The sequence below is a fragment of the Agelaius phoeniceus genome, chromosome 3, assembly GCF_051311805.1.
Source record: "Agelaius phoeniceus isolate bAgePho1 chromosome 3, bAgePho1.hap1, whole genome shotgun sequence".
Taxonomy (NCBI): domain Eukaryota; kingdom Metazoa; phylum Chordata; class Aves; order Passeriformes; family Icteridae; genus Agelaius; species Agelaius phoeniceus.
The window spans coordinates 89857723-89871037 of NC_135267.1; the positions used below are offsets into that span (position 1 = coordinate 89857723).

The following is a 13315-nucleotide window of genomic DNA, read 5'->3' on the forward strand; positions in this document are numbered from 1 at the left end:
TTTTAGCTTTAAACCATTTATGGATCTCTCTGGACTAAGTGCCTTTCCACTCCATTTATGTCACAGCAGGACACTTAATAATCTCAAGTTACATATTTTTCTCTGCTCCACCAGTGGCATGGGTGTCATTTACACTCATCCAGCAATTTACAGCCATTCTCTTATTGGCATGAGTTCAGCTCTCAGCTAATCAGTGCATGGGATTCAAGCACAATTCCAAAGAATTTGCATAGAGCTAAGGAAGGCAGTGATGGGTTGTTATTTCAGTAGCCTGTTACTGTGAATGTAACATCCTGTATCATATAAGAAAATGTGTGATGTCTTTTAACAGAGAATAAAAGACATAAATTGTATATGAAATACTCACAACATAAATTCCTTTTGAACTGCTCATTTCACTCTTACACAACCTCGGGTAACTTGACCTTCTTAATTGCTGTATTTACAGTAGAAATTTGACACTGGACTGATTACAAATGTATTTCTAATGGATTTTCCCCAGAGATATTTAAGCAAAATCTGGTGAGAACCTTTTCATTGCTTTTTCCATTACTTGTAAAAATGCTCTTTTAAGTAGCAGTCAATTTTAACAAAATATTGTTTGCCTTTTCTTTCCTTTTGTTTCCTTGCTGGACTTAGTGGTTTTGGAATTTATTGTTATAATAATGGTATAAGCAACTTGTTCAGGAGACTCCTCTAAATTTTGAAAAAGTGACTTATAGTAAATGGGGCCTTCAACTCAATGCCTTTCAGGTGACAGTCAATCAGTCTAAATAAATAAGTAAAATAAAATTGACTAAATAATGGAACGACCTGAAGGTGAGGGATTGCAGCATTAGGGGATTATCCTGTCCCCTTTGCAGATAGAAGGCTGAGTTTGTCCCCATCAGCCTGAGTGAAAAAGCCTTCTGCTGGGAGCTCTGGGGGACCCTTGTGGTGTGACACTGAAGGATGTCAAAAACATAGAGGCAGAGGAGGGTGGATGTGGGTACCAGCAGCAGCAACGCACTTGGGTAGACTCTAGCTGTTATACACCAAACCTGTGTGGGGCCAAATTCTGCTCTCAGCTTGCCTTTTAAAACCAGAAAATTTAGCATTTTCCCCATAAAATTCCCATAGGCTTACACAAACCATGTAGCCATGTTGCTAAGACCAGAGTTTGGCTCCAGTGCCAGAAGTGAGGAGCTCATACTGAACTTTAATTGTTTTTGCTGCTGTTGCTATAGTTCCCAAAAAGGTTATAAGAAAGAGTGAAAATTACAAAATTACATAAAACACAAAATATATCTGGCTATGAATAGGAATGTGTTTTTAGGTAAGATTTTTTTTCCAGAATGTTTTTACTGATATGTGTGAATCCCCTTATCTATATTAATTTATTCTTTATTATCTCTCCTGGAAAGACCCACAACCCCTTTTTGTTTAAATTCCTATTAGATGTCTAATCCTCCTGGTTTTTTTAATCTCAGTCCACATCATTCATGTCAATCCCAAAGAAGTCTTAACTGACACCGTGTTGTGAGGTTAAACATTGGGAGAACTTCAGACAACTAAAAATCATTACATTTGGAAACATTAAACCATAGAAAATGGTATTCTGACTAATATAGTTATTAAAATATTTGAAAGGTAAATATTTAAACAACTTTTCTTGCTCTGATATTAAGATTAATAAATATTCTTAATTTTACAATTTAAAGCTAAATAAAATCCAACATGCATTTCTTGAAAGAAATATATTTTTTCTTCAGTGCAGTTCAGGGAAGTATGTTCTATGAAACATTTATACACTACGTCACCTTTCAGAGTTTCTGCAGAAGAAATGGTTATTTAACATTGAGCATAATCACACATTGATCATAAGATAAATGTCTTCCATCAAATGGGACCATCCTGTAATGAAACACTCTTCAAAATTTTCAAGACAGCTAGAGGGATTCCTCTTACAGTATCCTGGAATGAAGCCCACAGCTCAATTCTATGTATGAATGATATTTCCCTAACTTCCAATTTTCTAAAAATTGTTCAAATATAAGAGCCCAACCCTAAAAAGTAGGAATTGTTTGCTGGAAACATGCAAAGCATCTCCAATCCAATCTGGTTCAGCTGCCCATAAGCTCAGTCTGGATTCAGTAGATGCCATTTCAATAACAAAAGCCTGTTGTTGAAAAACTGTACTGATTCTTTAATCTTAATAATGCATTAAGACTTCCTTTTCAGGTCTGAAAATTAAAATTATTAACATCTTAGTAAAACTTGAAGATAGATAGATATATGACCCCTTGGATTTTATAAATTTTAATATTAATTTTAGCATAATAAATGGAGAAGATTCCAGGATGATGGAAGAATTGTTGGGATATTTTTTAAGTGAAAGGAAGTGAAATATGTTCATAAAGGTCTGTATCTGGTAATCAGGTTTCTGACTGCTTGAGATCTAATTTACTGCTGTTTCACTGCAGTGTTTACTGAAATACCACTAAGAAATCCACCCAATGCCTTTGATTAAGGGCAGTCAAACAGACACCAGCAGCAAACTTTCTTATTTTTTCAATGATTTAAGTGAAGAAATAAAGGTTCGCTGAACAGGGTGGAATTACCAGAGTTCAGGATTTTTGCCCTCCTTTCAAGTTGGGGTTGTGATCATATTTTCTGTTTTCCACAATCTTAGATGAATGGATAATCTTGGCTCACCAAGGACTATACTCTGGGTATTTCCTTCCCTGCTGACCGTGTCATCTGGTGTGTTTGTGCAGTCCTGCTGTGACTTGCTCACATGCTGGATAAACAAAACCTTTTTTTCTTGTTTTCTTTCTCCACTCTCCTTGTTTTTGAAAGGTGCCTTTAACTTGAGTGGAGCCATGGAATGGATCTACAGATACTGTTGTAGAGCTTGGTGCTGGATCAAAAGTTTGCCTTCCGTGCCTTGTACTGGTGATACAACCTTTTCCCACCCCCATTTGTAACAAATTTAGCAGGCAAGAAAATGGTTCATGACAGTGAATCTTGTTCACAAGCATCTTTTATCTGAGAATCTCTAACAGTTTGGTGGTAAGCTTAAGAGAAATTAGCTCCTAAACTCAAGACTGAACCAGACCCCAAAACTGTAGGAGTGGAAAAGTCTTTGGACTGTTGCCATTTTTGAAAGGAAGAATATGGGTCACTGTTCATGCTTCAGGATAGATTGGACAGATACTGTGTGCTAGGAGGAAGCATGCTTATAAAGGATTTTCCATAGTTATAAGCTAAGCATAAAACATGAAGTTATTCTACCCTACAGCATTATAAATTCAGCTGCTTGGAGAAACTCTAAACCGGTGACACTGGTCATGCAAGTTGCCTCGTCATGTTCTGTACTTCTGAATTATTAAAAAATGCCAAAGAAGGAAAGATTGTCAGGTTATTTAGAGTAAAACAATTATCTTAGCAATTTTCCCCCCTTGCTCCTGAGGCTCCTTCCTGTCTCTGAGTTAATAATGTTTTTAAGTTTAAGAAACTGATTGTGATGGCCCCCATGCACAGTTGTGCCTGTGGATGTGTGTGCACACACTCATGGACCTCTGAAGCATGCAAGGAAATGTGATTTTTGCATCACATGCTTTACTTGGGTAAGGAATACCAAACCAGGGCAGTGTCAGTTGGACATTATTTTTACAGCTATTATTGTATCACTGGTGAATGTGATTAGCAGCAAAGGTGTTAGTTCAGGAACTGAAGGCTATAAATTTTCTGTGCAGCAAAGACAGTATAAGGAGCAGAAAACAGAGCTGTCCCTCACTGACTCATTGCTTGTTTTAACTTTCTTTAGGTACTTAGAAGAGCCTGACAGCAAGGAATGGAGTAAATATAATGCTAAAAGATTGCTGCATGGGGCTGTTTGCTAATTTGTTAAAGATTTTGGTCACAGCTGGACAAGGGAATCAGATTTTGTTATTGTAACTGGGAAGCAAGAGATTCACTCTCCAGACCATTCTGTTCCTTGGTGATGGTGGGGCTTCTTGTTTTGAGCCTAACAGTGAAGTGAGGGAACAAGACTTTTTATTAATTACAGAGAAAAAGAATAACCTCTAGCCTTGCCTGGGAGCTGTAGCCTTTCAGCAATTTGGTGGATACAGGGGTGATTTCCTTAAACTTCAGGGCTGAATTTTCAGCTGTGTTTCAGGTTTTAGAAAAATAGTATTTTTAATTTGGAAATCATGTCACAGAGTTGTCCCAGCTCTCTCAGTGCCTCTCCCTTTCCTCAAGAGCCTCTTTTCCCCTAGGATAATTTCACCAATTAAAATTTAATTTAAATTTAGGATCTGATCTTCCTCTGGTAGTCAAGGGAAGCTTAGCAGTGACATGCAGCCAGAAACCCTCTGTTTTGCTGCAGTAGATCTTATAAATATTTGCATGTAATAAATAGTTATTTATGTCTCTTTAATTAATGTGCAATGTGCCTTTATTTAATTTATTAATTAGAATTGTAATTTCTGGATATAAACTCTGTTCCCAAGATTTGTGTTACCCTTTTAATCCCTCTATGTAAAACAGGTGCCTGTGCTTAAGTCCAGGGTGTTCCCAGGAGATATATTTGATTTTACATCATCATGAGTTAAACAGATCTCAATTTTCAGGTTATTTCCCATGTTTCCTTTATTGAATACTATTGTTGCTATTACCCACTGCATCAAGTTTGGCTGAGTTCATTCTGGTAATAACGTTGTGAAAGACACACAGAAATAGGGCCAGCAAGTTCTGTCAAGCCTGCACAGATTGGTTTGTGCTCCTATTCCAGTTTTATCAAATGCAAATGTGGGAAATCTCAGTCTGAAGCAGGAGCAACACACCCAGTGCACATGACAAAGTCCTTGACAATGATGGGAGTTACTTGCTGCTCATATTTACTGTTGTCTTATCAAAATATTGTTCAATACTTGGTAGAAACATTTTCTGAGTGGGATGAGGACATGCAATTACATTTATTTGAAGCTTTAAAAAACCCCATCCTTCATGAAATAAAACTCATATTAAAAAATAATAATGAAGAAAGGGGTTTTTAGATTTGCAATTTTTTTCACAAGCTACTTTCTTCATGAGTCCTAGAAAATCACTTTCTACTCAAGATTTTTTCTCTTAAAAATAACCCTCTGACTTCATTCTGACAGAAACATCCTCTGGCATGAACCAGCCTTCTTCAGGAAGGAAAGGAGTGTGTTGAGGGGAAAAAAATGCTTCCTGGAAAAAGCTAATCAGTATAAAAGGGAAATGGTCAGCAGCGTCTGCATTAATTTTGAGGAGAAACGGAAGTAATCCAAATGTGTAAGATATTTTTCAGCAACAGGAAAGGACATTATTTTCTTCATCATGTACCCTGTACTTTGTTCTCCCCTGGGGGAGCTGCTTTGCTTTTTATTTTCCTTTTGAAACTTAAAAGGTTTGAGAAGGAAAAAAAACTTGAGTGAGTCATAAATTGAAAATACATGTATATGACAACATCCTTTGTCATTGCTCTTCAGTTAACTGTACTGACCTTAATCAGCACGTTAAGCATGTCTGTGTCTGCATCCCTGCACTCCCTCAGCATTTTGGTAACCTGGCAGCTTTGCATTCCCTGTTCCTCAGGACCTGTGAGGTGGTTGGTGACAGTGGAGGTGGCACCTGCAGGTTTGCTGTGCACACAGCAGCCAGGTCTCAGGCTGGAGTTGCTGCCTTAGGAGGTCTCTCCTTGATCCCGTCTCCAGGGAGGAGAAAGAGAGGCAGAAGGGCTGGGCAATGGGGCCAAGCCCAGAGGGGGTGATGGAGATCTTAGCTGCACCCCAGGGGCTGGGAGCACCTTCACCTTCACCTGCTGTGAAATGTCAGATGTACAGAACAGGGGGAAGGCAGGGGAAGGGAAAGGAAGAAGGAAAAAGAAGACTGAGAGTCTGAGCAGCACTGACATTGCTTTTGGCCATGAACTCTGGAAAAGCTAGAGTATAAAAACTCCACTATGGTGATGTGATTTCCTTTGAGCTCTGGCCTGGTGTGCACTCAGGAAAGTCACTTTAGCTGCAGACCTTGGCTTCTTCTTCCCACTGCTCTCCTTTTCTGCTGCCTCTGCTCCAATTGCAGACCCTGTGGGAGCCAGGCAGTCACTCCCTGCATACCTACAACACGTTGCAAGGGTGGTTTTGGCTCCTGCCAAACCTGTAAACAAAACTGTGCTTAAAGAAGTGCTTCAAAAGATGCATTTTAGAAATCTGAAGGGAGTAGCCAATGTTCTCTCTGAGTGCTTCTGAGTTTGTGCCCAAAAAGGCTTGGTATTTGACTCTGCTGCTCTGGTTGTGGTTTAGCTTTTATCGTCTAATCCTACTCTTTTCATACAGGAACTGAAAATTGCCCAAAGACATACTTTTGAAAGCACACCATAATCATGCAATTCTGGTTTCTATCACACCCTTGAAGGGACATGTTCTGATCTCACTCACACCCTGGCAGGCAGGCAGAGTTTGCTGCGGCTTTGTGTGCTGGAGCAGAGAGACCAGGAGAGAGATGAAAACCACAACTGTTTGTTATGCAGAACATGGGTATTCTGGTGTCTTACCAGTCAGGCAAGAGTATCAACAGATGTTGTATTTGTGATTAGAGCCTTTGCAGGTAAACAGAAGGAAACTATGAGGGTTATGACATGGCTGCCGTCTCTAGTTTTTAGTTAAATTGCTAGAACCATAAATACAACCCACTCACCAGAAAATATCTTGCATTTGCTGTTTTCTTGGGTTTAAAAGAGTTTCCTGAGGGAGGTGCTTTTAACTTTGGTAGAAGGAGCCTGATTATTTATTTTTCTAAAATAGTTCAAAGAAAATATTATAATTTTTCAGGAAGAGCAACAGTTACTGGTAGAAACATGCTATTGCTGGCTTACAGACTTGGAAAGCCAGGCATATTGTACATCATTTCTGATGGCAGTATGTTATCCTTGACTATAAAAAGGCAGGGCTAAGCTTAGGTAGTAGCAGTGACTGGCTTTGGAGGGCAGAGCTGAGCCTGGGGAGACAGAGGAGCCTGGATTGTGAGGCTGGACTGCTTTTCTAGCATTGTGTTTCCCTGATAAGATTACTGCCCACTTCTCTGGTGTGGGCAAAATGTGCAAAGTGCCATGGTTTATCAGGCTACTTCAGCAAGGTACAAGTGGCATACTCTGCTCCCAGATCAGAAAGTGCTGCATCCAACACCACCAAGGGGGCATAAGGCAGGGCTCTGTGACAGGGGAGCACTGGCTATGACAAGACTTCCCTGCTCCCTCTGCAGCTGTGCATCCTCTCTGCACTGCAAGCCTCAGATTCAGGAGATTTTCAGGGTTACTGTTAATTCCAGTGGGAAGTGGCACAAATGTTATATAGAAAATTACATGGTGGGGAACTGCTGAATTTTACACATTGATTTCAATGGAGCCTTTCATACAGCTGGAAGACCAGAATGTGATTCTGTTCCTCACTTTCTCTTGGATGTAACCTAAGAGGAAAAGTGGGAGACTGAACGTTGCCTTTTAGGAATCTGGCCCTTCGTCTTTGATTTAATTCCAGAGCGGAAGTAGCAATGTTTGCAGCTCCCACGTTGCCGGTGTGTATATCATTCTAGACAGCAACTTCTTTGTTCAAAGATGCTTTTAGATGTAGGATTGAGTGCATTGAGTGCACTGATGTTTAGCCTTGTGTTTTTACCCATATACCTGCAGGTCTGTCATGGCTGTAATCTTCTGTTGATGCATATGTTTCTGGTCTACAGGCAGTCTTCCACATCATTAACAGCAGTGTGCTCTTTCACAGAGGGCCATGGAAAACACCTGCCTTCTACAGCTGCCAAGTTTTTTTTGGGTGTAGTCTTCATTGCATTGTGCTTATCTTTTATACATACATACATACATGCATATATACATCAATACGTGCATATATAGACATATGAATATTTTATACAGGAATATTCTCTCAGCTGTCATGAATTAGTAAGAGTGACTAAATACAGAAATGTGAGATAACAATGAATACCTTCAATGTCCCTAGTTTCAGTAATTTCATACTGTGAATTTATATAAATGCATTTTTTCAATGATAAATTTTTTTTAACTCATGACGCATTTTAATAAACAGCAAGAGATTAATGAACAAGTGCCTAAATTACTCTATAGTCTATGTGCAGTTGTGGGGGTTTTAGGTATAATTTTAAAGAATTTTTTTTTTTTGTTAAAGTGCAAGAGCTTTTGTTTCTGTGATGCAGAATTTGACTACGTATTTATGGGAATAAGAGAAAAGGAAAATTAATGCATAACCCTGAACAAGCTAATTATTTTTATCTTGGAACATAAAAGGCTAGTATGTCAATATGTAAATATTCTAGTGTATTTTGGCCATGGTAAAATTGGAGATAAGGATGGAAAAATGCAAAATTAGGCATGATAAGGCCTCTGCAGGAGTAAGGTCTGGTGAACATCTCATAGGCCAAGAAAATCTGGTTTTGTGAATTGATCTTTGAAGGAAATAATCTGAATGAAGTTGGAGAATAGGTTATCTTGGAAGGGATAGTTTTTCCACTGGCATACAAGCTATCAGTTTTCTAGCGCTAGTGTGAGAAATAGAAAAGCTGAACCTGGTCAGGAAGGGAGCTGTAAAGCCACCAATCCTCTGTTCCACCAAAGGTGATGCCCAACAGCTCTGCCAAGGGGTAATGGGTGTTACAAAGGTGCTGCTGTGGGAGACCATACCCACACCGTGTCTGAAGGCAGAAAGTTACACTAGGAAAGGAAGAGAAATTTAATATTTAAGTTTTTAAATGTTACTTCTCTGAGCTGCAATAGACAAGTCATGCTGAAAAGAGGGAGCAGTGTGGAAGAACTCATGAACACAAGGGTGGGAAGTATTGCATGCCACAGAAAATTGCCATGGTGCATAGGAACAATAGCAAATACAGGCTTCCTTTTATTTTCTCACGTATTACGGTTTTTCAGACAACACCAACATCATCCTGCTAGGAAAGGCTGGTGTGGTGACCCCAGAGAGCAGCTCCTCCTGCAGGTGACTGCATTTGCTGGTGAGATGTTTTCCATCCAACTGTTCTGAGATGTTTTAATACACCCCCAAATCAGCCATTTAGAAGGAGCTGTAGCTGAACAAACACACACTGAGAACAAGCACAAACCTGTAAAGTTTCTGTCCATCTTGTGAAAGCCTTTCAAATGCCTCAAAAATGAGGAGAAGAAATAGCATCCTCTGAGGCCTCAGGGGTGGGGCTGTTGAGGTTCCCAAATACATCTCTTGCTGCCAAACCCTGGATGCATTGAGACATGGCATGGAAATAATGTCCCTGAGTTAAGGCTGAGCAACATCATGGAAAGGCTATTGCTGGGGATAAGATATTGATAAAACAGGAGTTTATCAACCAGTGTGTTGTGAGCTATGATTACAAGGCTGTTAAAAGCCAGTGATGAAGGTCCTGTGGAAGCAGCCCTTGGGTAAGCAGAGACATCTCGCTGAAGAAACAATGAGCTGTCAGCAGGAATAGTTAATGGAAGGGCTTGTGAGGGTGCAGCCTCCCTCTCCACTCCCACAGATCAGGTGTTGACATTTCAGAGCCATTTCATCAGGGAAGGGGAGTGAGATGTACAAGGCAATGATCTTAGAGCATTGTGATAGCATTCCCTAAAGGGGGAAGGAAAAATAAATTAGATCAGTGATCTCCCTAAGCAGAGCTGCCAGTTGTTAACATCTCTGAAGGGAGTGTACAAACCAAGATGACACTGCTGAAGAAAAAGGAGGAACTCATTTGTCTAGATGTACTAATGCATTATTTTGATTGTACCTGTGCTGGTGGGCCCCTGTTGCAGGAGGTTAGGGCTTGACAAATACTGATTAAACAGCCCCTTTCTGAGGATGAGCTGTTGCAGAGCAGAGCAGATAGGCAGGACTGAAAGTGTTGCTTTCCTCTTGGTAGTATGTGTGGAAATGTCAGAGCCCTTTTGGCCTCTGATGCTGCCCAGGGTTGACAAGAAGAGCCCTCAAAGTTTTCAAAGGTGCTATTAGAATGTAAAATACAATTGCAGTCTGGTGTCCCTTGTTTACCCTGCAGATGCAGTGTCTCACAAATGTAATCTGAACTCATGCTTTTTAATGGAGTGTATAATTCTAATCACTCAAAAATCAGTGTTATTTTTTTCCTTTATAATGAGACTGAGCTTTTTATTTGTATGTGGATGGAGTTTTGCCAGGAAGGCTTATGTCAAGTGGTTTCATTCAGCAATGTGAAAACTCCTGTGCTTGTCTCAGCAGGTAGAGAGAAGTGGAAATCATACACTTGCAAAGAATGTAACTAATGACTCCACTTCTGTATGGTTTTTTCCAGGGAGAAAGCTGGTGCAAGTCTTCAAAATGTGACTCAAAATGAGACAAAATTTTCCTAGCCCAAATGTTTAAGTCTGTGTTAAAACATAAATATTGCTTTGTGGGACCACCATGCATTGCTGTATAAAACTTTATGTGCAATAATCAATAATTAATTGGGAAAGCTGTGCTAGGAATTTTAGTGAACTGTTCATTACTTTAAGCTATCTTGATTAGGAAATCAGAAACCAGTTTGCATTTAGCTTGCAGCTGCAGTACCCCTTGCCTTCAGTGTTCTCTAGAGCAGCCCCAGGGTGATGGGACATTCATGTAGTGCCAAGGCTGGGGTCTCACCTGAGCAATGTCAATGTTTCCTTGCAGCCACCACCTGCCAGCATGACTTTGCCTTCTCAGGCAACTGTTTAGGCTCTGTCAGGAGCAGGAAAGGCTCAGCTGATCTTTTATAGAGGTTTTTCTTGGCAGGCTGGTTCTCTCTTGTCTCCAGTCTTCTGCTAGCCAAAATGAGTGTGAGCACTGTCCACCCCCGCCCAAGACAAAGTTCAGAACCACAGGAAAGATGTCTTGGATCATCTCATCTAAGTGTGATGACAATGACAAGGAAAGGACTGATATCAAATGACTTTAACATTTGGATTTTTGTGCTGCAGCTTGCAGTGGGGATGATCTGAAATGTGTAATAGTGTAGGGTGCAGTTCAGGGTTGTTGCTAAAGGGGAAGAGTGTCATGGCTTAGGAAATTTACTTCATCAGACCTGGCTCCAAGGTGGGAATACAATTGCCTCTCTGGGCTTGGGTCATCTCCTCAGCAGCAACTCTTGCCTTTTCCTTAGCAAGTTAATAGTTTGTTGCAAGAAGGAAGCAAGGTATGGCAGGGCTTTTCTTCTTTACAACACGTTTGGTGCAGTTCTGAATTTTCTCATGCCTAATAATTGAGCTGATTCGGCCTTTCAGCAGGATAGCAGTGGTCTGAAACAAGGAATTGGTTTAATACCTTATGACAGAACTAATGTTAACACTTTAATTTTCCCACTGGCAACAAGGAGCCTTCACTTGGCTTTGCCACTGCCAACAGCTTTTCCAGCTCATGGGTGACAACCTCCCTTCTCTGTGTGCAAAAAATGCAAAATCTTTCCCTTCCTTACAGGGAAATGAAAGAATTAATTCCTAGTTACAATATGAAGCCAGCAAAGATCAGCAACAATGAGAGATAAAGACTTCAATATTTTAGTAAAATGTTTCTTTGAAGAGATGTTTCTAAAGGAGATTGATGACAACTAGGAAGCTGAAAGACAATCTGTTAAAAGAAGATCTAACATGACTCCAGATAGAAGCCAATTATTAAAAAAAAATGCTTTTTAGTTTTGATTAATGACTTGGCATCAGAAATTGGACATTTAACAGGACTGGGTTCACTGTGGAAATGAACATCACTGGGAGTCACTGATACAAAACTACAAGTTTAGAGTAGTGACCAGGCAAGCCCATTATTTTTACCTTTTTTTGTATTTCTATGTGTATGCAGAAGAATGGGTGATATTGTCTATCTGACAGCTACTATGTCAGAGGCTTTTGTGCTCAGAACACTACAAAAGTGTGAGTTCCAGCATAAGATCAAATCTAGATACAAACAGAAATATATCATTTTTATTCACGACATGAATTTCAATAGGAAGCAGGTTCTGCACGCAGTAGAAGATTTTTTTAAATCAGTTGGCATCAGCAGAAAGTAAATGAGATTGACAGTGTTTTTTCTGTTTTATAAGCAAAGTACACATCAGGTTATAAGCCCAGTTCAGTGCAGAATTTCATTTAACCATCTTATTCTTTGTAGAGGCTAGCTCTGCTAATTTTCCTGAAGAACTGATAGTCAGAAACCTTAGATCTGAATGCAGAAGAGGAAAAAAGCAGTTTAGGAAGTGTTATAAACCTATACAGAGCTAACCATGTACAAAAAGACATTTTGGGATTGAATTGCATGAAGAGAGTATGGCTTTAGTGGTTAAAGTGGGTAAAAAAAACAACTTTTTCTCTCCTGGCTGGGTCAGACAGGGAATCCAGTGTCAGGATGCATCCCTGCTTGCAGCCATTTTACTCTCTCCCCACATTTTGCTCTAATAATCTCACAAGTGTTCCCATACCTCGGCACCTGCACAAGATGCGTGTGAGTTAAATGTGTGTTAAATCAAGTAATGGCTGCCTGGGCCTTGTTGTGATTAGAGCTGCTGTGAGCTGTTCTCCAGAGACTTGGGCTCCAGTGAAAAATCTCCTCCAGGTAGATTAGGAATAGCAGCTTGCTTCCCTCTTCCCATCGAGTTTTCGATGAAAGGGCGAGTCTGAAAGCTGCCAGTACTTATATTTTTACGTTCAGCTGCACTATCTGAGGGTGATATCAGTTATCAACACCAAAAGAGAGAGAGTGAGAAACTTTGTGCTCACAGTAAAACATGGATATTTTGAGCTCATTCCTTAAGTGTGGGAGGGAAGGAGTTAGGAATTAGCTGGGGAGAGGGGGGTGTTTAATGGAAGTATTTCTCTATTGACTTCAGCCAAGATCTCTCAAGGCTCATAAATTTGACTAGCAGCGCTTTTGTTTCTCTCATTGCTGAATGATATGGATCACTGGGTAACTCTTTTCCTTTTTTCCTTTTTTTTCCCCCTTTTGTTTTATTATTTTCAAACTCTCTCATCTCAGATAAAAAGACATTGCCAGAATAAAGAAACCAAAATAGCCAGGCTTATTTTGTTTCATTTCTTATGTCTCACCACCCATGCTATTCTTGATGGGTGTTCTTCCTCCTGAAATAGCAAGATTTCTCCTTCATTATGAAAAAGGTCTTGACAGTTTTGTTCTGGAGTATATGATTTCTGCCAAGACAGTTTATTAACTACAGTAAGGTTCCAAGGCCCAAGATAAGATTGATTCTACACATCCCACAGCCCACACTGCTTTTAAGTGAATGG

The 13315-nt window shown here is 39.9% G+C and overlaps 1 long non-coding RNA gene across 1 annotated transcript in view; it reads left to right on the plus strand.

Annotated features, from left to right (window-relative positions):
- LOC143693733 (uncharacterized) overlaps nucleotides 1–2967 on the plus strand; it is a 30592-nt gene extending 27625 nt beyond the window's left edge. Inside the window, exon 6 of the long non-coding RNA XR_013181675.1 lies at nucleotides 2839–2967. This is a non-coding gene — a long non-coding RNA (uncharacterized LOC143693733). The remainder of the gene's footprint in view (nucleotides 1–2838) is intronic.
- Nucleotides 2968–13315: the final 10348 nt, after the last annotated feature.